Source organism: Scylla paramamosain, chromosome 37 (genome assembly GCF_035594125.1).
Source record: "Scylla paramamosain isolate STU-SP2022 chromosome 37, ASM3559412v1, whole genome shotgun sequence".
Lineage (NCBI taxonomy): Eukaryota > Metazoa > Arthropoda > Malacostraca > Decapoda > Portunidae > Scylla > Scylla paramamosain.
This window is the reverse complement of record NC_087187.1, coordinates 15,874,810-15,897,606: the sequence shown is the minus strand read 5'-3', so window position 1 is coordinate 15,897,606 and position 22,797 is coordinate 15,874,810. Positions and strand designations below refer to the sequence as shown.

Below are 22,797 nucleotides of genomic sequence, written 5' to 3'. Positions count from 1 at the left end.
AGAGAGAGAGAGAGAGAGTTTTTGTTATTGGCTGTTGTTGTTATTGTTGTTTTTAAATCTGCTGAAATTTGAAATACTCCTGAATGAGAGCTGTAGTTCTCTTAAGTGTTTTGTTATTCGTCAGTAGCCACGCCTTCACTTTTTGTCTAGGCAATGGTGGTCCTTTTTTTGGGGGAAGGGGTTTCCTTTTTAGTGAACGGTGAAAACTGGTTAAATTTATCTTCATTCACTTATTTATTTATTTATTTACTATCTGTTTGATTCATTGAACTATTTATTTGATTGTTTAATTATTTTATTTATTTATGTATTTATTTATTTGTCCAATATTTTTCGTTTCTTTCTCACGTACGTTCCTGTCCATCTGTTGAATTACTGACTAGGTTCATTAAATAATTGTTTCCTGGAAGGCACTGACCTCTTCCACCACACAAGGGGACGCTGAGCTGCACTGTAAGGTGAACCCCGGCACGCCGCATGGAGCCATTCCAGGAATACCACTATACAATACTCAACCCAAGGAAAATAGTTCAATTGGGGAAATTATTTTGTTCTTCACTGGAAGGAACACACACACACACACACACACACACACACACACACACACACACACACACACAGTGATAGTGGTATTATTATTATTATTATTATTATTATTATTATTATTATTATTATTAGTCTATTATTATTATTATTATTATTATTATTAGTAGTAGTAGTAGTAGTAGTAGTAGTAGTAGTGGCAGTAGTAGCTGTGGTAGTAAAAGCAGCATATACCGGTAATTGTAGAAGTAGTAAAAGTCATAACAACAACATCGGCAACAACACTAAAACCACCACCACCACCACCACCACCACCACCACCTCATCATCCCGTGCTCCTCTTCTCCCTCAGCACGGACGCTCAGCACTCTGCCGCCACCATCAACACTAACGTGATCGTCACCTCGAGCGGGGAGGTGACGTGGCTGTCTCACGGCATCTACAAGTCCTCCTGTGACATGAACGTGGAGTTTTTCCCCTTTGATGTCCAGTCCTGCAAGATGTGGGCGTCCTGGACCTACGACGGCTACCAGGTGTGTGTGTGTGTGTGTGTGTGTGAGAGAGAGAGAGAGAGAGAGAGAGGGGGGGGGAGTGGCAGTGGGAGAGAGGAAAAAGGAGAGGGAGTGGAGTTGTGCAAAATGATGTGATGGTCTTGGAGTGATGATGAGGAAGAGAGAGGGTGAGTGGGAGAGGGAGATGGAGAAGAAGAGAAAGAAAGAGAAGAGTGAGTGAGAGAGAAAACTGAGAATTATTTATAAATTTACTCCTTTTTCTACTTTTCTTTCTCTGTCTTTTTCTGTCGCTCTTTCATCCTTTCTTTACATTTTCGTCTTTTCTTTCTTTCTCTTTTGTTCTTATTTTTCTCTTCCATTTGTTTTTCAAGGTTAAAAATCTTTTCTATTTACCCTTCCTTGAGTATTTCCTCTCTCCTTTCTCGACTTTTCTTTATTTCTTTCTTCTTCTTTCTCCTCTCCCTCCTTCGCTCATGTTTTCTCAGTGTCTCATATCTTTTAATTTACATTTTTCTTCCCTCTCTCCATTTACTACATTTACTGCAAAGGGGATAGGCAGCTCATCACACACACACACACACACACACACACACACACACACACACATTGCTACCTACGCAATGACGGAATCAGCAGTGAGATTAAAGAACTGAAATAGTATACACGTAACGTAGCGTAACCTAACTTAAGCCAGCCCTCTGATGAAGACGCTAATGTTATATCAATATTATCGGCACCTGTAGTTGCCTGTTGCTTCTATGCTGAGACGAAACACAACACATAACTTCATGGAAACCGTTTTAGCAAGAGGTGAGATTTTCAGATGAGGCGTAAGCAAAATTCTCAGGGTGAGTAATCAGTAAAGGAGAAATAACACCTCCAAGCTTGAAAGAGTTACATTTAAAAAAGAAAAAAAGGAAGGAATTCGTTCTCAAATAGAGTGGTAGATGCATGGAATAGACTCAGTAATCAGGTCGTTAGTGTTGACATGTTAGAAAACTTTAAAAGAAGATTAGATGCATTTATGGATGATGATTTATGAATGATTTGTGGCTTCTTGCAGCTTCCCTTAACTTCTTATGCTCTTATTTTAGGAATTCTCGCTAAAAATCCTCCAGTATGCTCAGTGTAGAGGAAGGGATGGATAAGTGTGACGAGAAGGAAGCGAATGTTTGTGTGGAAGGTTGTGTCGAAGAGAGAAGGGGACGAATTGAGTCTTGAGGCGCTGTGTGGGTTCTCTATATATGTGTGTGTGTGTGTGTGATATAAACAGGAGCAGGGCGGAGCAAGGCGCAGTGAGGCCGTGCAGTGCACACATCGCCTCGCCACAACACAACTCTGTCATTCCTTGCTATTTACTGTTTTGTTCATGTATTTGTTTCTTTTGCATCAGGATTCCAACGTGATGAGACGCCACTCTGCTTCAAATCAAACCCAGATTTATACCTTTTGTTTGTTTATTACTTTCAAGAAAATACGAAAATATACATTGCTTGGTAGAGAAAATACAGCTTTCGATTTATAAAGCTATTATTTTTCTATAAATGTATTTTTAAATATTCTTATTTTTCATTTATCTATATATCTATTTTCAAAGAAGTAATCTCATTATTTAAAAATTGTACTTGACATGTACTGCAAGTAAACATAGATCTTACAATGTTACACACTAATGTGACTTATGATCGAGTAACTTATCAACTAATACATCTTACAATGTTACACACCAATGTGACTTATGATCGAGTAACTTATCAACAAATACACCTAGGTAACTTATTACATGCTAAGACAACCTACGATCTTGCTAACTTAAGATCGTAACTTGTACATCCACTAACTTATACAGCTGGCACACATTTGGCAAACATTTAGATAACATTTTGGCAACAATGTTTGCTGTCCGGACCATCCATCCACACATCCATCCATCCATCCTCTCATCCATCCATCCACTCATCCATCCATCCACTCATCCATCCATCCATCCATCCATCCATCCATCCATCCATTCACTCATCCATCCATCCATCCATCCATCCATTCATCCATCCATCCATCCATCCTCTCATCCATTCATTCATCCATCCATTCATCCATCCATCCATCCATCCACTCATCCATCCAACCACTCATCCATCCATGCACTTATCCATCCATCCACTCATCCATCCATCCATTTATCCACTCACCCACCCATCCTTCTATCCATTCATTCACTCACTTATCCATCCATCCATCCATCCACTCATCCATCCATCCACTCATCCATCCATTCACTCATTAATCCATCCATCCATCCTATCATCCATCCATCCATATATTCATCCATTCATCCATCCATCCACTTAGCCATCCATCCATCCATCCATCCACTCATTCATCCATTCATTCATCCATCCATCCATCCACTCATTCATCCATTCATCCATTCATCCATCCATCCATCCATCCATCCACACATCCATCCACACATCCACACATTCATCCACCCATCCACCTATTCATCCATCCATCCATCCATCTATCCATCCATCCACGCATCTATCAACTTATCCACTCATCCATCTATCCACTCATCTGTCCACTCATTCATCTATCCACTCATTCATCCATTCTTCCATCCATCCACCTATCCACTTATTCACCCATCCATCATTGCATCTACTTATCCGTCCATCCATCCACCCACCATCCACTCTTCCATCCATCCATGTACTCATCCACCTATCCACTCATCCATCAGTTATCCATCCCTCCGTGAACACTGTAGCACTAATACAACTTATGGTCTTGTAACTTGTACACCAATACAACTTATGACTTAGGTAACTTACAGTCTAGTCACTTATATACTAATACAACTTACAATCTAACTTATATACTAATACCACTTACAATGTAGGCACCTCGCACACCACTGGAACTTACACTCTAATGACTTACACACCAGTACAGCTTACAATCTTGCTACCTTACACACTAATGAAACTTACACTAGTAACTTACACACTGATACAACTTACACTGTAGGTAGCTCACACAGTAACAATGGCACCACACCAAGCACTGCAGCTCTTCATACCAAGCAGTCTCCGTCCTCGAGGCAAGACATGCCTGACTCGCCTCCTCCTCACTCCGCGGCGCGTCTAAACACCAACTTAAAGAAAAGGACACCAAACAAATAAAAGACCATCAGCGCCACCCAGTGCCGGGGCGCGGCTGTGCCACCACGTTCATTGCTCCTCAGAGCTTCCATCTTCCCTGTGGCGGCCACGTCTTCCCCCGTGGACGTCTCTCGCGGCGAGCGGGCGTCCCATGCTGTTGGATGCGTGGGCGCCGTCGGGCTCCTCGCTGGCGGAGGAGCGGGGCGAGGACGTGGCGGTGCAGCTCCTCCAGGGCACGGATGAGAGCGGGGAGGGTGGGGCGCGCGCTGGGCTCTGGCTCCAGGGCGTCCCGCAGCAGCTGGCAGAGGACGTGCAGGGCAGGGCAGCGCTGGCTGCAGCAGCGCAACTCCACCGTGTGCATGATGAGGTATGCCAGCGAATAAACGTCGGATTCCTCGAAGCACGGGAGGGCGTCCTCCTGCAGGAGCTCCGGCGCCGCCCACGGGTACCTGCAGGCGGGGGCGGGGGGGTACACGCTGCGAGTGCCGATGGTCCTGGCGAGGCCGAAATCAATGATGGTTGCTATTGGGCCTTGATCGGAAACTTTGACGCACACATTGTTTCCTTTGATGTCGTTGTGTGCCACACCTCGCAGGTGAATCTTCCTGAGTGTGCGCGCGACCTGCAGGCACACACTCACGGCGTCTTTGAACTGAGTCACGGGGCTGAGCAGGAAATCTTTGGCGATTTGGCCCGCAAAGCACGTGACCATTTGGCAAGTCTCGACGCACACGCCCACCAGACGCTGTACGCCCGTGACCTGCAGGGACTGGATCACCGACGCCTCGGTGAAGAGGTCCTCCAGCGCGTCCTGGCGAAAGGTCTTCACGACCACTTCCTGGCCGGTGCCGGGCACGCGAGTCCTGCAGCACCAGCCGCAGCTGCCGCAACCAATACTCTCCTGGTAGTAATTGGTCAGCTGGCTGATCTGCTCCCCCTCCAGCAGAGGGATGCCCTTCTCCCTGAAGTAACGCCGCACTGGGCTCTCCTCCTCCTCCTCCTCCTCCTCTTCATATCTCGCTTCTACGTCTGCGTGGCCCGATCCGCTGTGGTCTGCGGGACTCTGCTGTGTGCTGGCGCGCGTGTTCTCAGCATCAGCTCTTCTCTGGCATTCACCTGACGGCGGCGCCAAGTCACTGTCGGGTTTTGGTGACGCAGGCCCCTCCTGCGGTGGTGGGGGCAGTGAGCAGGGCTCCTCTTTGTCCTTAGGCTGAGCGTGTCCCTCGCTGTTCACCACGGCTCGTTTCTTCTTGCGCTTAAACAGCTTGCAGATGGCGCGAAGGAAAGCAAAGCAGCCCGCTGGCTGTTTCTTCTTCTGTTTTGCTGTGGCCATGGTTGGGTTCGCCCCCTGGCTCACTTTCTTGCTTGCGTGCATCTTTCCGCGTGTAAGGCGCATCTCACAGTGTTGTGTGACGGTCGTGCGCTGCGTCTTGTACTCATGAAGCGTGTGAATGCTTAGTGTTCTTATCCCTGGGAGGGAGGATTGAGGTTCTCTCTAGTGTTGCAAGGATTGCAGGAGGTACTTGAAGCAATACTTAAAATAAAATTGAAGGACTTTCGCTGGCTCTCGTCAGCTTGGAGGTAGATGCCCTTTCCGTCAGGCTTGCTTTTCTGTGATTCGAGGAGTGTGTGAATGCCTCGCTGTGATTGGTGGATTACTTGCTTTCATGTTCTGCCGGCGCGCTGAACAGCGGCGGACATAATGTGTGTATATATATTCTGTTACATGGTGGTACTACTACTACTACTACTACTACTACTACTACTACTACTACTACTACTACTACTACTACTACTATTACTACTACTACTACTACTACTACTACTACTACTACTACTACTACTACTACTACTACTACTACAGCAGAAGAACTTTATATAACTACTGTCTCTTTTTTTCGCTCTTTTCTCCCCTTTCCTCTATCTTTTCTTTTCTAAATGTTCCCTTTTCTCTTTTTTTTCCTTTTCCTCTTTCCTTTCCCCCTTTTCTTCCTTTCTTTTTTTTCCTTCTTTCTTCTCTTTTCCTTCTCTTTCCTCTTCTAAATCCCTCTACTCTGTCGTTTTCCCTCCTGTTTCCTCTTCTACATCTTCCCCAAGGTGGCTCACTGGTGAACACCTTGCCGCCCCACCTGTGTGCCGGGGTTCGAGTCCCAACACTCACCTGTAACCTTGTCGTGGCCGCCTGACCTTCGTTAATTTGTGGAGTTTTATTTGTTTTCTCCACCTGCCTTCACCTCTCTCTCTCTCTCTCTCTCTCTCTCTCTCTCTCTCTCTCTCTCTCTCTCTCTCTCTCTCTCTCTCTCTCTCTCTCTCTCTCTCTCTCTCTCTCTCTCTCTCTCCTTGCCTTTCACATCTTTTTCCTCATCATGTCTCTCTCTTCTCCAACTCTCCTTCAATCTCTCTTACCTCTATGCATTCTCCCACGCACACTCCCACATGCTCAGCACACACACACACACACACACACACACACACACACACACACACACACACACACACACAGACACCACTCACTCTCTTACCCTCTTTTTTTATTCCTCCTTCCATCCTTCCGTATTCCATCTTTTTTTTTTATCCCTTCTCCTCTCTCCTGTCCACCTCTCCTTCAATACCTCTTGCCTCCACTCATCCATCCATCCATCCTAGCACTCAGTACCCTCCCACACACACTCACCACCCGCTCACTCTCTCCCTCTCACTGCCTCTTCCCAGCTGGACCTCATAAAGTAAATGGACACAGGGGACATGTCCAACTATCAGTCCAACGGAGAGTTTGACCTGGTGGAGTTCACGGCAGCTAAGAACGTCACTTACTGCTCGTGCTGCCCAGAGCCTTACCCGGACATAACCTTCACCATTAAGCTCAGGCGGCGACCAATGTTCTACGTGTTCAGTCTCATCCTGCCCTGCGTGCTTATCAATGGCAAGGGTGAGTGTGTTGTGTGTTGCTTGTTTTGTATTGTAGAGACCTTAGGGTGAATGTTTTGCTCCGTGTGGTGGAGAGCTTGGGGTAAAAGAAGGTATGTTTATAGAAGCGGTGATCTATAGTCAACGTGTTCAATCTCATCCTGCCTTGTGTGCTTATCAATGGCAAGGGTGAGTGTGTTGTGTGTTGCTTGTTTTGTATTGTGGAGACCTTAGGGTGACTGTTTTGCTCCGTGTGGTGGAGAGTTTAGGGTAAAGAAGGTATGTTTATAGAAGCGGTGATCTATAGTCTACATGTTCAGTCTCATCCTGCCTTGTGTGCTTATCAGCGGTATAGATTAGTGTGTTGTGTATTCAGTGTGTTTGCTCAGAGTGGTGAAGAGTTGAAGGTAAAAAGGAAAGAAATTTTATAGTGGCGACCCATGTCCTTCGTGTTTAATCCTTGCCCTGTGTTCTCATCAGTGGCATAGGTGAGTGTCATTTGTTTATTGTGGTAAAGGGCTTAGGGTAAAAAAAAAATGCACGTTTTATTGAGGACTAGACGGGGACAAAAGATAGGTAGAGGTGGTGGAGGGACAGGTGGACGTGGAGAGAGTCTTGTTATGTATCTCTCCTGTTCTTCCACACGTACTTCACTGCCATTAGTAAATAGATGGACACACTCTCGATACAGACCGGTAAATCTGGTATCTGCTCTTCTTTTGTGTTCTCATGTGAAGCGACCAAAGTTGATGAGATTTATTTGTGGTTAAAGAAGCTGGACATCCTTTTGCGTTTATTAGATAACAGTAGACAATCAGTGTCCTGGCAGAGTGGCTTTTGCTCGCTCCCAGGACACCCGGCCTTGCTGTGGCATATGAGGCAGAATAAAGTTGAAGATAATTGTAGTTAAAGGAGCTGAAAACCTTATATAAGAGGCAAAATAATACCCTAGCAGAGTCGCTGTTGGGAGCTCTTTGGTTCACCCCGTCTTGATACGAAATAAGTTAAGTAGAGGTTCTTACATGAAGCAGACTCAAGTTGATAGTTGTAGTTAAAGGAACTTGATATCCCTTGCACTTAATGATGATAGATGAACAGTTAGCATCCTGACAGGGTCGCCACTGCCCACTCCAAGGTTTGCCCAGCCTTAATATGGGACTGTCAGCTAAGACTGAAAATATAAAGGCGGCGCAGAAAGGGACTGGCTATCCTATGTACTCAACAGGCGGCCCAAGCTCACTGAACATAGATTTAAGGAAAGAGAGAGAAAAAGAAAAAAGAAAAAATAAATAAATAAAAATAAATAAATAAATAGAACAGGTTGGTAAATGTCTGGTTAAATGACTCATTAACAAGGGTGGTGATGGTGGTGGTGAGGCAATGGGGAGTTTTAAAAGAGACAGAGTTATGGACAGGAATGACAGGTGCACACAAGTGTCTTTCATACAGGGAATGCCTCGTGTAGGTCAGCTGGCTCTTTGCTGGTTATATTTGAAACATTTGAAACATTTATTACTGGCCAAACAAATGTGTTACAGTCATGTCAGCTGTTGGATTGAGGACAGAAATATATAAAAAAAAAAAGTATATATAGAAATTAATTCCTTGTAAATATATTAACTAGAAAATGATACAATATGATGAAACAATATTAATAAGGTAACAATCATACTTATTACAAAATACTAGAATAAATAACAGGAAATTAGTTGAAATATGTGCAGTGTGTCAGACTTGTTGTTGTGACACACTGCACATGTTCTTAAAGGCTTGGCTCTCTCTTCAGGAATACTTTGAAAAGCCGCACTCAAAGACGATTTCGTGACCTCATGGTGTTACATATTGGCGATGCTGAATTATCGTTAACCTGTCACACACACACACAAAAAAAAAATAAATAAAATAAAATGAATAAATAATGAATAAATAAAAAAAATAAGAAGAATAAATAAATAAATAAAAAAATTGAAAACTGTCATAACTTTAATAGTCGCTGTTAATATTAGTCGATGTAAAACACTAAAACATCTAAAAATACAAACCAATATCATCCTGTGTGTTCATTGATATTATTATTATTACTTTTTTTTTATTTTTTTATTTCCATGGGTTCCTTTACTACGAGGGATATAATATTCTCCTCTAACTCCTTTTCTTTCAGGTGCAATATCAGAGGAGAAGGATGGTGGGGGGGGAAAGCCTTACCATTATTCTGTCCTAATTTTTAGCATGCATATTTATAGTAGTATTACGTAGTTTCAGTAGATATCCTTCCTATAGACCATTATATTCTTGTATTTGTTAATTAATACTCCTATCTCTATTTTCTTTCATTCTTTCTTTACAATGCTGCGTCTCTTAATTACTTACAGTGTTGACTTTATCGTACTATTCATCACTGTTTTTTATATGTTAATTTATGTTACTCCTGCCCTTCCTCCCCTCCCTCCCTCCCTCCCGTCGTTAATGGAAGTGATTAGCGAACAAGCCCTTCCTATCGCTCTTTTCCTCATCTGTGCTTCATCTTGACGTGTTACCGGTGAGTGGCAGGAGAGTGACCGAGGCGCAGGTACATACACACATGCTCAGGTGTCACTCTCAGGTGTGTTTACAATTGTACCTACCTGTCTTGTTTTCATCAGGTGTGTTTTCATTAAGGTGACAGGCCAGGCCACGAGAGGCGAGCAAGGTGAATGAACTGCTCTTGTCTTTTTACTTATTTATTTATTTATTTTATCTTATTTTATTTATTATTTATTATTATTATTTATTTATTTATTTTTTTTTTTTTTGTGTGTGTTTTGCTTACTTTCGTTTGAGTTTCCTTTTGAGGTTTATTTTGTTTTGTTAAATTTTTTTTTTGTGGTTACATTTCATTGTTTTACTTAGTGCATCTTATAATTTTTCTTTTCTTTTTTCATTTCCAGTATGCTATTGTTTATATATATTGTTTGCCATTTTTCCTTCTTATCCCTTCCTCACTGTTCCTCACAATTTGTACTGCAGGGAAGAAAGGAAGTAAGGAGTTAATAATCTCTCGTCTACTTATTTATGTCCCTACTTCTTTTCTGGGTTGCTTCCGTCAGGGGTCACCAGAGAGAAGCAACCTCCAACGCCCGGTCTTCTGCCCTTCCTTAGTCACACTTCCTCAGTCACACTTCCTCAGTCACACTTCCTCAGTCACACTTCCTCAGTCACACCTCCTCAGTCACACTTCCTCAGTCACACTTCCTCAGTCACACTTCCTCAGTCACACTTCCTCAGTCACACTTCTTCAGTCACACTCCCTCAGTCACACTTCCTCAGTCACACTTCCTCAGTCACACCTCCTCAGTCACACTTCCTCAGTCACACTTCCTCAGTCACACTTCCTCAGTCACACTTCTTCAGTCACACTTCTTCAGTCACACTTCCTCAGTCACACCTCCTCAGTCACACTTCCTCAGTCACACTTCCTCAGTCACACTTCCTCAGTCACACCTCCTCAGTCACACTTCCTCAGTCACACTTCCTCAGTCACACTTCCTCAGTCACACTTCCTGTCACACTTCCTCAGTCACACTTCTTCAGTCACACTTCTTCAGTCACACTTCCTCAGTCACACTTCCTCAGTCACACTTCCTCAGTCACACTTCCTCAGTCACACTTCCTGTCACACTTCCTCAGTCACACTTCCTCAGTCACACTTCTTCAGTCACACTTCCTCAGTCACACTTCCTCAGTCACACTTCCTCAGTCACACTTCTTCAGTCACACTTCCTCAGTCACACTTCTTCAGTCACACTTCCTCAGTCACACTTCCTCAGTCACACTTCTTCAGTCACACTTCCTCAGTCACACTTCCTCAGTCACACTTCCTCAGTCACACTTCTTCAGTCACACTTCCTCAGTCACACTTCCTGTCACACTTCCTCAGTCACACTTCTTCAGTCACACTTCTTCAGTCACACTTCCTCAGTCACACTTCCTCAGTCACACTTCCTCAGTCACACTTCCTCAGTCACATTTCTTCAGTCACACTTCCTCAGTCACACTTCCTCAGTCACACTTCTTCAGTCACACTTCCTCAGTCACACTTCCTGTCACACTTCCTCAGTCACACTTCTTCAGTCACACTTCCTCAGTCACACTCAGGTCTTCTTCCCTTCCTCAGTCACACTCACTACAAGCATGTCTTCTTTCATTACATCAGTAAACATTCACGTATGTCTTTCTCTTTTTCACTCCCACCAGTACTCACTCACTCAGTACTTCACTCACCACCTCCCGCCTGGTACATTCCTCTCCAGCATTCTCCTTCCCACATGTTCCTCGTCTCTCCTCCTGACACGTCCAGACCACTTCAGTCTCACCTGTCTAGCTTTGTTCCCAGGCCAGTGTATAATTACTGCTGGCTGTTGCTCGTTCACGTTTTTATAATGTAGCTAAACAAAAATAATGACCATCTTTCTGTATAATATTTCTGCTGTTTTATGTAAGTATTTGCCTTTTCATTATTCCCTTACTACTTAACAAAGATGATGTTCTTTTTGTATGATATTCATGTTCTTTTGCTGATGTGGTTACCTTTAATTGTACCTGTCCTGCCTGGGGTTATGTTAACAGCTCAGGTGAGAGGACGATTGATTTTTCTTATTTTCTTTTCATTTCATAATTAAACAAAATGTATGATTTTTTTTTTTTCGTCTAAGATTTGTTCTATTTTTCTTTTCGTTTTGACCTTCAATTCAAGTTTTCCTTTTGTTATTTACCAGTGATTATTAAGAACATAAGAACATAAGAAATAAAGGAAGCTGCAAGAAGCCATCAGGCCTACACGTGGCAGTCCCTGTATGAAATATACCTACCTGTTTCCACCTATCGTCCTCATCTATAAACCCGTCTAATCTTCTCTTAAAGCTCCCTAATGTCTTACCACTAACAACTTGATTACTGAGTCCGTTCCACTCATCTACCACTCGATTTGAGAACCAATTTCTTCCTTTCTCTTTTTAAATATAAATTTTTCAAGCTTGAACCCATTATTTCTTGTTCTGTCCTGGTTACTGATTCTAAGAGTTTTGCTTACGTCCCCCTTGTTATAACCCATACACCATTTAAAGACTTCTATCAGGTCCCCGCTTAATCTACGTCTATCTAAAGAATGTAAATTTGATAGCTTCAAATTCGCCTCGTAAGGAATATTCCTCATCCCCTGTATCCTTTTAGTCATTCTCCTTTGTACTGATTCTAATAGACTTATATCGTTCCTGTAATATGGCGACCGGAACTGCACAGCGTAGTTTAGATGAGGTCTGACCAGCGTCAACTATAACTTTAATATTACTTCAGGCCTTCTACTTTTAACACTCCTAAAAATTAATCCTAATACACTATTTGCCTCGTTTCTGGCCTCTATGCATTGCTTTCTTAGACGAAGTTCAGAGCTTACTATAATTCCTAAATCTTTTTCGTACCATGAACTTACCAGAGCTCAGTTGTTTATTGTGTATCTACTGTGTGGGTTTCCTGTACCTATGCTAAGTACATTGCATTTTTTTATGTTAAATTGCATTTGTCATCTGTCTGTCCATTCGTTCATCCTATCTAAATCTGCCTGCAAGGCGATGGCATCCGATTCTGACCTAATTAATCTACTTATCTTCGTGTCATCCACAAATTTACTAACATCACTACTAATTCCATTTTCCAAGTCATTGATATATATATATATATATATATATATATATATATATATATATATATATATATATATATATATATATATATATATATATATATATATATATATATATATATATATATATATATATATATATATATATTAAAAACAACAATGGCCTTAATACTAATCCCTGTGGCACCCCACTAATTACATGACCCCACTTAGATTTAAAGCCGTTTATTACTACTCTATGTCGTCTGTCGCTTAGCCATGACTTTATCCAGCCTAACACCTTTCCATCTATCCCGTGTGCCCTAACCTTTCCAAGGAGCCTCTAATATCAATATCGGTATCAATATTGATATCAATACTGATATCAATACTCTCCAAACTGCAATTCATATTCTGAAAATTCAGGATTCATTGCATCATATTAATGAAATCGTAAATCTCCGACGAGGTGTATAGACTATCATATGTGTCGGTTTTCTTTGTCATTCACACACACACACACACACACACACACACACACACACACACACACACACACACACACACACACTCTCTCTCTCTCTCTCTCTCTCTCTCTCTCTCTCTCTCTCTCTCTCTCTCTCTCTCTCTCTCTCTCTCTCTCCCTCTTTCTCTCTCCCTCCCTCCCTCCCTCCCTCCCTCCCTCCCTCTCTCTCTCCCCCTCCCTCCCTCTCCCTCCCTCTCTCTCTCTCTCTCTCTCTCTCTCTCTCTCTCTCTCTCTCTCTCTCTCTCTCTCTCTCTCTCTCTCTCTCTCTCTCTCCCTCCCTCCCTCCCTCCCTCTCTCTCTCTCTCTCTCTCTCTCTCTCTCTCCCTCCCTCCCTCCCTCCCTCTCCCTCCCTCCCTCCCTCCCTCCCTCCCTCTCTCTCTCTCTCTCTCTCTCTCTCTCTCTCTCTCTCTCTCTCTCTCTCTCTCTCTCTCTCTCTCTCTCTCTCTCTCTCTCTCTCTCTCTCTCTCTCTCTCTCTCTCTCTCTCTCTCTCTCTCTCTGTCTCTCTCTCTCTCTCTCTCTCTCTCTCTCTCTCTCTCTCTCTCTCTCTCTTTTCTCTCTTTTCAGCGTGTCGTTTGTCAGTGTATTAGGATAAGCTGTTAAGTATTGATGTATAGTGTAGATAACAGCTTTAGTGCAGCCACTTGTTATGTACAGTTGATGCCTTTACATGTAGTGAACATAACTCAGAGCGGTGAGCCTTGACTCTCTCCTGGCCGTGAGCTTGGAGTTGATCACGCACCAGTCCACCAATCAGAGGCCACCTTAAATTTTATTTTGCAGTAAAAGAAATTAGCAAAATTTGAGGGGGTAGGGGCGAGGTTTGAGAGGGTAGTAAGGAAGGGATGAAAATGGAAACCTGTGGCTGTGGCGAAGACCCCTGAGGACCCAGACCCCCCTAAGAGGGACTCAGAGGGCAAGGCGGTGGTGGGCCGCGGTAAGAACAGGCCCAAGAAGGTGAAGGCGCCTAGCCTGCCTGAGGTGAAGGCCGCCATCGAGTCTCCTCGACGCCAGCAGCTCGAGGCGAAGAAAGGAAAGCAGCGGGCTGAGAGAGCCAAGCAGCAGCGTGCGCTGGACAGCGTGCGCCGCTCTTGGCAGGAGGAAGAGAAGGAGGCCACTCTCGCCGTAGCGCCCCACATGCGGCGCTACATCGTTGGCCCACGCGGCGCCACACTGCGGGAAGTGTGCCAAGAGTTCGCTGGCGTGCGAGTGAGTGTGCCGCCTCCCTCAGACACCCGCACCGCCACCATCAGGTTGTGCGGACCTGCCCGGCAGGTTCCCGCCGCCCTGGCGCGCCTCGAGGCCTTGCTGCGGCAGGCCGAGGTGATCGAGGCGCAAGTGGCGGTGACGCCACGCCAGCGGTGCCACGTGGTGGGTCCCGCCGGCGCGACTGTCAGGAGACTACTGCAGGAGTTCCCTGACGTGCAGGTGAGAGTGCCGCCAGCAACAGACAAGGTGTCTCGCACCGTGCTGCTGCGCGGCCCGCGCACCCAGGTGGCCGGCGCGGAGGCATTTGTCAGGGGGTGTCTGAAGGCCGCTGGCCGCACCGCCCACGCCGCTCACGCTGGCCACCGTCACGCCCACCACGCCCGCCGCCACGCCCACAGTCTCGCCCATCATTGAGGCGCCATTTAATAAATTAAATTGTCTATTATTGTGCGTCTATTAATATGTGTTTATGTGTGTGTGTGTGTGTGTGTCCTGATAAATATATATATGTATAGCCATATAGAAGGACATCATAACATTGACAATATTCCAAGTTATGATGAAATATGCATGAATATGTACCCATGACAATATTCCAAGTTATGATAAAATGTGTGTGAATATGTACCTATATGACAGCCATGTAGAAGGCAATCATAATATTGACAATGTTCCAAGTTATGATGAAATATGTGTGAATATGTACCTATATGTATAGCCATGTAGAAGTCATATATATGAATGCGTGTATGTATTGGCATAACTTATATAATATTCAAAGTCATGATTAATTGTCTTACGTGCGTTTGTGTGTGCGTGAGTACGTGCGCGCGTGCATATGTGGATTCTAACATGGACGAAAGGAGAAAGTGTGTGTGTGTGTGTGTGTGGAAGAGAAAATAAAAGAAAACGAACAAAAAAAGTCATCAGCGACCAAAAATAAGAATGAAGAAACTGAAGAAATAAAATCAGAAAATGAACAAAAAAAGTCATCAGCGACCAAAATCAAGAAAGAAGAAATTGAAGAAGAAATAAAATCAGAAAATGAACAAAAAAAAGTCATCAGCGACCAAAATCAAGGATGAAGAAATTGAAGAAGAAACAAAATCAGAAAATGAACAAAAAAAGTCATCAGCGACCAAAATCAAGAAAGAAGAAATTGAAGGAGAAATAAAATCAGAAAATGAACAAAAAAAAGTCATCAGCGACCAAAATCAGGGATGAAGAAATTGAAGAAGAAATAAAATCAGAAAATGAACAAAAAAAGTCATCAGCGACCAAAATCAAGAAAGAAGAAATTGAAGAAGAAATAAAATCAGAAAATTAACAAAAAAAAAAAGTTATCAGCGACCAAAGTTAATAATGAAGAAATTAAGAGTAAAGAAATTAAAACAATAAAATCCAAAAAAAGGAGGAGGAGGAAAAGAAAAAGCGAAAATGAAAAAAAAAAAAAAGTCATCAGCGACCAAAAACAAGAATGAAGAAGAAATAAAAGCAGAAAATGAAAAAAAAGTCATCAGCGACCAAAAACAAGGATAAAGAAGAAATAAAAGCAGAAAATGAAAAAAAAAGTCATCAGCGACCAAAAACAAGAATAAAGAAGAAATAAAAGCAAAAAATGAAAAAAAAGTCATCAGCGACCAAAAACAAGCATAAAGAAATAAAAGCAGAAAATGAACAAAAAAAGTCATCAGCGACCAAAAGCAAGAAAGAAGAAGAAATAAAAGCAGAAAATGAACAAAAAAAGTCATCAGCGACCAAAATCAAGAAAGAAGAAATTGAAAGTAAAGAAGAAACTAAAACAATAAAATAAAAAAAAAGGAACATAAGAACATAAGAACATAGGAACATAAGAAATAAGGGAAGCTGCAAGAAGCGACCAGGCTTACACGTGGCAGTCCCTCTATGAAATATAATAATATTATATAAATTAATAGCTAATATAAATAAATTAAATAAATAGCTAATATAAATAGGTAAATAATTAATAGCTAAGGTGAGAAGAAATCTTTTTCTCTGAACTTTTAATTGTGTAGTTTTAAAAATAAATATCATCTTTTTGTATTATAATCTTGCTCTTTTGTCTGTCCATTTACTCTTAACATCTGTGGTGCTTAATACCCCACATTTTTTATTTTAATTTTACAAACTTATCATTTCTTACTTTATTTTCACTGTGCAGTTAAATATATATATATATATATATATATATATATATATATATATATATATATATATATATATATATATATATATATATATATATATATATATATATATATTGATTCTGTTTTCGTATGATATTTTTTGTGTTTTATTTATGTATTAATCTTTGAGAGTACAGCAACTCCCACAAGTATGTGTAAAGTGTGGTGCGAACTGTGGCATAATGAACAGTATGACACCTGCTACCTGGTCGATCTATTGCCCTGGTTATTATATACGGCAACCATCCCTAGTGTGCAGGGCTGCCAACTGTTGCCACCGTAATTACCAAACGTGTCAAATAATATCGTCCATTGTGTCAGAATGTTAACCTTTTATTTTTTTTAAAGATAGTTTTGGGAGCCACTGTACGTGTCCTGCCTGTGAGTGTTGTTAGTGAGAACAAAGTTATTTTTCCCTTGCTTTTATTGAGTAGCTAAAATGATAATCCTCTTTTCGTATAATACTTTTGGTCTTTTATGTATTTACCTTTTATTTTTTTTAAAGATAGTTTTGTGAGTTACTTTACCTGTCCTACCTGTGAGTATTGTTAGTGAGAACAAAGTTATTTTTTCCTTATTTTTTTTATGAGTAGTTAAAATAATAATACTCTTTTCGTATGATACTTTTGGTCTTTTTTTTTATTTATTTACCTTTAATCCTACCAGTCTTACCTGTGGCTATTAATATTTCAAGTGACAAGGTGATTATTCCTTGTTCTCTTTTTCCATGTAGATTAAAAAGACAGCAATCCTCTTTCGCATAACATTTTTGTCCTTTTTTTTTTTTTTAGGTAACTCTAGCTTTAGTTCCACCAGTCATCTTGTCCTTCATCTGTGTTTATTAATAGCTAAGGTGAGAGGAGAGTTATTATCCATTACTTTTTATTGAATTGTTAGGAAATAATAATCCTCTATTCTTGTAATATTTCCTGCTTTTCTGTTTATATAATTACCTTTAATTCCACCTGTCTTACCTGTGGCTATTAATATTTGAGGTGAGAAAGTGATTATTATTCCTTGCTCTCCTTGTTGTGTATTTCCAAAAGACAATAATCCTCTTTATTATAACATTTTTTCTTCTTTCTTTATGTATTTACCTTTCATTGAACCTGTCCTCTTCTCTTCTACCTGTGTTTATTGATAGCACAGGTGAGAACAAGGAAATTACTCTTTACTGTCTCAGTTTTGTATTTCAATAAGTAATGTTCCTTCTGTGTGATTGTTACTGAGTTATTTGTGTGTTTACCTTTCATCTCACCTGCCTTACCTGTGTGTGTTCACTCCTTAGGTGAGAAAGTTATTAGTCTTGGTTCTCCTTTTGTGGCGATGGAAATTATTAATTACCTTGTTCTTGTAATATCATTTAGTTCAGGTGTTGTATCTACCCTTAGTGTTTATCTCTCATTTACCTTTGCATGTTAATTGCACAGGTGAGACTGATTCTTCTTGTCTCTCTCGCTCTTGGTAGTGTTGCTAGGAAAGTAATCACCTTGTTGTTGTTGTTGTTGTTGTTGTTGTTGTTGTTGTTGTTGTTGTTGTTGTTTTTGTTGTTGTAGTTGTTATTATTATTATTATCATTATTATTATTGTTATTATTATTATTATTATTATTATTATTATCATTTTTATTATTATTATTATTATTATTATTATTATTATTATTATTATTATCATTATTATTATTATTATTATTATTATTATTAATATTACCATTATTATTATTATTTAGTTGTTGTGTGTAAATATTTACCTTTGATGTATCGTGCCGTACCTGTGTGTACTAATTGTTTAGACGAGAAAGTGATCATAAATTGTTCTCATTTTGTAATTTTGCTGAAATAGTAATCATCTTATTTTTGTGTTATTATTTTGCTTTGGTGTTTATCTGTTTACCTTTGACATTTACCTGCTCTGCCTGTGGACATTAATTTCTCAGATTGTTGTTGAAAAGTAATCTCTTTGTTTTGCATCATTATTATCTAGTCATCATGTGTATCTGTTTGCCTTTAATATTTACCAGTCCTTACTGTGTACATTAACTTCTCGGTGGGGACAAAACAATCATTCCTGACTCTGTAGTGTAGACAGGAACAAAAGTCAATCATCCTCCTTTATGTAATAATTTTCCTTTCTTATGTCTATGCATCAACCTTTTTTTTTTTCTCTCTCTCTCTCATGCTAACTCATTTTTCTACATTTTTATTTATTTTTGTTTATTTTCTCCTTGTCTAACAACATAATTTGTAATTCCCTTTTGTGTAATAACTTCCTTTCTTTATTTATGCATCTACTTTGTTTTTTCCTTTTTAAGCTTCTTTTTCCTTTCTTTTTCTTTCTCCAGTAAAATAATTAATAATACTCCTTTGTATAAGCTTTCTTTTGTTGTCTATGTACCAACAACTGTTTTTTTTTTCTTCTTTTATCCTCATTTTTTCCTTCTTTTTTTCTTTTTCTTTCCTCTTCTTTTAACATTTTTATTGCTCTTCTCTGTTTAGGTGTTTCTGTCCCTCGTTCCCTGTGCTTGTGTCATACATCAGGCGAGGACAGGATGGCTACAAGTATTCTTTATCCTCATTTGTAGTGTAACGAAGTTCAGATTTTCTTTTCTTGTACCTTTGTTAACACTTTACTGCCAATGACAATGTGACACTTACTACTTCATCTCTCCATAGACTAACATTTTTTAACCTTTTTTTGCGACCTCAGCACCCCTTGCGTCTAGTCTGGACACTTCCCGCGCCCGTTAATTCTAATATCTGGTTGTATTAACTACAGTTGTATTAACAGTTGAAAATGAGGCTAACTTCATCAAATATGAAAGTACACTCCCGATAGTTTGGTGTGCCTTGCAAGGAGCGTTTACATTGTACCGCCTTACAATATACGCAGCATTTTTCAGTACCCCCTAAAATTGATCTCGGCACCACATGTTCAGAAACACACACTGCCCTTTACGATTCTGACTGGGCCACTAAAACATTTGAGACTCGATCACTCCTGTTGATGTCACTTCGCGCTTTGAAATCACACACTGCGCTTACACTAGACCCTTTGATCTACTTGTCACCGCCACGAACGAATGGAAATGTGTAGCAATCTGACAGAATAATTTCAAAAGACGTAAACAATGAGGTGCTTGGAACCTCCCGGGGCCTGCTGTTCTATTTCGGCTCTGTGTGTTATTTATCTAAGGTAACCCAAGTGAAGTGAAACGTGTGTCATCAACAGTCAAGAGGTCAAATTGGAGCCATTCAGTGGGTTAGTAGCTCAGGGGGAGAGAAAATGAAACCAGGAAAAGTTTAGACAACAGAAATACTTTTTTTGACGGCAGCAGGTGGTACTTCGTCAGAACTTTACTTATTCTGAGGCTAAGGAGCAGAAGGAGGCGCGCAAGATACTACTCCAGAAAAATACGATAATGAGGAAAGTGAAGTTAGACATTGAAAAGAGGGAGAGAAAAGTCCAGTATCATGGAATAAGAAGCCGAGAGAATGACGGAAAGAAGAGGAGAGCTACAGAAAAAAAATGAGGAAAGAGAGAAAAAAGAGAGGGAAAGAAGAGGAGAGGCTGGAAAAAAGTCACGGAATAGGAATAGAAGAGAGGGAAAAAAGAGGAAAAATACAAAAAAATACGTCACCGAAAAAGAAAAGGAAAGAAGAGGAGACTTACAGAAAAAAGTGAGGAAAGAGAGAAAAAGAGAGGGAAAGAAGAGGAGAGGCTGAAAAAAGTCACGGAATAGGAACAGAAGAGAGGGAAAAAAGAGGAAAAATACAAAAAAAAAATAGGTCACAGAAAAAGAAAAAGAAGAGGATATAGAGGGAAAGAGAGAGAAAGAAGAGGAGAGATAGAAAAAAGTCACGGAAAGAGAAATTAAGAAGAGAAAGAAGAAAGTAGGAAAAGAACAGTCATTACTACTACCAGTCTATCAATTCTCCATTCAGTACTACCTCTCTCTCTCTCTCTCTCTCTCTCTCTCTCTCTCTCTCTCTCTGCATTACAAATCTTCTACCTATAACTTACTTTCTGTTTACTTGCTAATATATTTCCCATGCACAATATAACCTCTAATTTTTAACTGCATGCTTATCATTTTCATCTCCTCCACACTCTCATCACTATCTCTTTGTATTAACTTCCACAGGTAGACTCTATGTATTACTTATTTGTCTCTTCCTATTGCTCGCTTCTTCATTTTTACCTGCGGCCTAATTAATTACTCCAGCCAAACTCAGGTGCGCCTCCCTTACCTGTTTTATTACTTGATTCATTGTATAGCTTCTTCTGTTTATATATCTTGGTGTGTGTGTGTGTGTGTGTGTGTGTGTGTGTGTGTGTGTGTGTGGATGGGTGGCTGGGTGGGTGTAAGGGTTTGGTATCTCTCTCTCTCTCTCTCTCTCTCTCTCTCTCTCTCTCTCTCTCTCTCTCTCTCTCTCTCTCTCTCTTCCATACCATTCTTTTCTTTTCTTTCTGTCTCTTTCTTTCCAACTTTTCTTTCTCTTTGTTCCTTTCTGTTTGTGTTTCTTTCTCTCTTTTCCTCCGTCTTTTCTTTGCCCTAACCATATATTTATCCCTTCTTTTCTCCCTCCTTTCCTCCCTCTCTCCCTCTCTTACTCCCTCCTTCATCTACATAATTCAATAAGGAAAGAAAGAAAAAGAGAGAGGAATGGAGTGAAGGAAGGTAGGAAGGAATAAGGGAAGTGGTGTGGGGGAGGAGGGAAGGAGGAAGGAAGGAAGGGAGAGAAGTTGGAGGAGGGAAGAAAAGGGGAAGCAAGGAATGGGATGAAGGAAAGGAATGAGACAAATAGGGAAAGAAGGAAGGAAGGAAGAAAGGAAGGAAGGAAGGAAGGAAGGAGGAGGGGAGAGATGGAAGGGAAGAGAAGGAGACTGGTGTGAGAGAGAGAGAGAGAGAGAGAGAGAGAGAGAGAGAGAGAGAGAGAGAGAGAGAGAGAGAGAGAGAGAGAACTATAATGCATAATCATAAAGTTGACACATGTAAACAGCTTCTCTCACCACACGCGCACACACACACACACACACACACACACACACACACACACACACACACACACACACACACACACTTCATGCTCTGGCTTATTTCCAGAGAGAGAGAGAGAGAGAGAGAGAGAGAGAGAGAGAGAGAGAGAGAGAGAGAGAGAGATTTTAGAAGTGTTAACTTTTTAGTCCTTCTGTTTTTTACTTGTTGTGTTCTCCTCTTTCTCCTCCTCCTCCTCCTCCTCCTCCTTCTCCTCCTCCTCCTTCTCCCCCTCCTCTTTCTCATTCACCTCTGGGGTTTCCCATCATCCTACGCAACCCTCCTCCTCCTCCTCCTCCTCCTCCTCCTCCTCCTGCTGCCTGGCTTCCATGACGTGTAGATGAGATCGTGTGGTTCCTGCGGTGTCCACAAATTGCCTCTTTAAGGACAAAGTGTTCCTCGCTGGCTGTCTTTCCCTTGTACTCTTCCTCTGCGTTCCTTGCGTATCCCCTTGTATTGCTTTTTTTTTTTTCCGTGTGGTTTATATATTTGTTTGTAGTTTGTGCAAATTTTTTTTCTTAATTGTCTTCTGTGTTCTATTTTCCTTTTATTGTGTTGATTTTTTGTTATTCTTTTGTATTACTGATTGTTTTCTTGTATTTATTTTTGTCTTATTTTACGTTTCTTTCATTTCTTTATTTTTTTTGTCTACCTGTTTTTATTATTAATCCCTATGTTATTATGTTCATGAAGTAGGATTGCTGTGGTTTCTTTAAAGTTCAGTAAAATACTCGTGTACAACTTTGCATTAACTTAAAAAAAAAAAAAAGATTCAACAGAGGCGATGGAGTTTTAGTGTTTACTTAAGCGTGCCTGTGTATAACGTGCAAAGCCAACACTCAAGGAAAGACCACTTACCAACATAAGGAAATAAGAGAAGCTGCAAGAGGTCACCAGTTTTATATGTGGCAGTCTCTGTATAAAACATTCTTACCTGCATCCACCTGTCACCCTTATCCATAAATTTGTGTGGTTTTCTTTCAACCTTAACAACCTGATTACTGAGTCCATTACAGTCATCCACCATTGTTGTTGAG

General features: G+C 41.0%; 1 long non-coding RNA gene and 1 pseudogene across 1 annotated transcript in view; both read left to right on the top strand.

The window, feature by feature from the left end:
- LOC135091529 (uncharacterized) overlaps positions 1 to 22,797 on the top strand; it is a 102,477-nt gene that overhangs the window by 24,404 nt on the left and 55,276 nt on the right. The window lies entirely within an intron of this gene.
- The window catches only part of LOC135091204 (neuronal acetylcholine receptor subunit alpha-10-like), a 30,835-nt pseudogene continuing 8,892 nt past the window's right edge, over positions 855 to 22,797 (top strand).